Source organism: Pollachius pollachius (assembly GCF_949987615.1).
Source record: "Pollachius pollachius genome assembly, chromosome: 2".
Lineage (NCBI taxonomy): Eukaryota > Metazoa > Chordata > Actinopteri > Gadiformes > Gadidae > Pollachius > Pollachius pollachius.
The window spans coordinates 8232148-8234781 of record NC_136935.1 but is presented as its reverse complement, the minus strand read 5'-3'; positions in this window follow the sequence as shown (position 1 = coordinate 8234781).

Genomic DNA, 2634 nt, shown 5'->3' with positions numbered 1-2634 from the left:
TGCTGTGCCCCAGCTAATGTTTACATGTATGACCTCAGTGACTACACCTCACCTGATTCCTCCTTCCATGCACCTGTTAAGCCTGGGTCTTGTAACAATCATGCTGTTTACAGGCCCGGGTTTTACTCCCTTATGAAGTAAAGAGTCGCCATTATATTACGCTGCACCTCTAATGCTTCTAACCTTAGATCACTATACTTTATTTTAGCAAATTACTATTTTATTGCAGCACACATAGCCTAACTATTACATACATATTATACAGTGCATTTGCCTCAACCCTTACTGCAGTTCTGGGCTTGTGCCATTGTTGTTCCATTTCTGTACAGGCATGAACAGGGGGGACAACCTGGATATTGAGCTCGGAGTAATGAGCTGTCTGAAAGAGCAGTGCAGCAGTGTGATTGCATACTGCTGTGCCAGCTTTGCATGAACACTGACTTGAGGTCATGATGACGGGATCTGAATCACGAAGCACTATCTGTATACAATACACAAAGAGACAATTGGACAGTTGGCAGAACAGATACCACTAAATTAAGACAAGGGGCTTCCTACAAGTCTACCACAATAAACATATATTGCTCAGTACTGGAATGCCTGCCACTACAGGGTGTCAATAGTTGCAAGTAGTAGCAATTGCAAAAGGGGAGGAAACACATATATATAGCTTTCGAATGTAATGTCATGGCAAGTGTCCTAATGATGTTATCGGTATAGTGTGTGTGTGTTTAGTATACAAAAATTGTTAACCATACGAGTAGAGGTATACCAAATATGTGTCGATAGAAATATTTACTGTCAATCAACTTTGCACAAATTACCTTCTTTCACTAACAGGTAGACTATAGCCATTTATCAAGTGTCTCAGAAGAATGTGTTGTATTTGTGAATATGGTGTTTACATAGTTGAGAACATGCTGGTGGCCAAATGAAAGCAGTTGCAGTGTAAATATATTCATTCTGAGAGGCTTGATGAACGCATTCTGTACAGTCATTGAACTGAAACAGACAATTTAACAAACCCATCCCTGAACATAGCCTACGCTCAAGCTGTGTGGTTTTTCATTCTTCTGCATGGACCTGTGACAAGCTGCTCTGACAGTGACAGTACCTCTCAACCTGTCTTTGTTTGAAACTGGTGGAAAAGAAGATACAGCATCATTTCATTCATTCATTCATCACAGTTGTCTTTATACAAATCAATGTTTTAGAAATCTGAAACACCTGCCAGAACGGTAGCAGCTAGTCGACATTAAACCTAGCAGCTATCCTAGTAGAGTCTACTAGGATAGTAGTGTCTGGTCTTATGCGTCTACTAGACACATACGACCAGCGTACCACGTCGACAAAGACCAGCTTAACCACACAGGACATCGTAGTAATTATACTGTTGGTAGTATAAACCCATCGCTAAAATGCAGTCTTCATCTGATTGTCTTAATTGTCTGTGAGCAAAAATACTGCTAAACTAACTGATAGCATACAAGTACACAACTAGGCTACTTACAGTTAACTAACGCTAACGAGCGCTATTAGCAAAAGCTACAAATGTAAATACCTTCATAATTATGAATAAATGAGGAGGCGTAAAACTTAAATCCCTTGTCTAACAGAGTCCCCGGGGCTCTGGACGTCCGTTTGGCAATACTGTGCACATCGCTAATAGTTGTTCGGGGTAGCTCCTGTAAACACCGGCTGTAGAAGGTCGCCATAATAAACTCATCTTATTGAGCAGCGGACGACCGGAAGCCAAGACCACTGTTTTGTAGAACCCGGAAGAATGTTGCGCATAAGGCCTATTGCTCCCGCCTCCCTTCTCCGTTTGTTTCGTATATTTTAATTGACTAATTAATGGCGCCACCAGAGGGCGCCCCCAACGCATTTGCCGCCCTAGGCGATCGCCTAGGTCGCCTATGCCGAGCGCCGGCCCTGACTACACACGTCTCTCATCAATATTTCCTAGTGTGCCTGTTAAGCACCAACAACAAATGCTCTCAATACTTGACGGAGGTCGAAATCTTGCAAATGGCGCACCCTCACACTTTAAAGAGCAACTGCGCAACAGGTGCAACAAATTCAAATTAGTTTGAAACACAGACATGAACAACTAAATGTATGAGAACTGTAGCAAAAAAGCATGAACTAGTTACAATTATCACCATACCGTCGATGGTAAATGAGAAATACTATTTACATAGTCATTTACCAAAAATGTAACAGAGCACAGGGATGCATACCTTCTCATTCAACGTCCAGAAACAGAGAAAACGCGAACTAGCGCATTACCGAACTTCTGTTAGTTTGGCCACTCTGCTTCCACCGGCGGGTGCGGGTCCGTTCCGTGTGCAAAGGTGCGGCACGGTTCTCGTTTCCATGGTCGTGGTCTGGACTGAGCCGTGATGAGTAGGGTTGAGCTCCGAAACTCGCCTCCAGTAGGGAACCGGTTCCGACCTAAACGGTTGTAACGAGATCGAATAAGAACGCACATTTCGGTGCCTCATAAAGGTGCCTGACTTTTTTTAACGCCCCCTGCCTCGCCCCCATTGTGTTGCGGCGTCAACTTGCGTTAGTGCTGGGCGGTATACCGGTTCACACCGAATAGCGGTGTAATTTCGTTAGGAAAAGATTTTT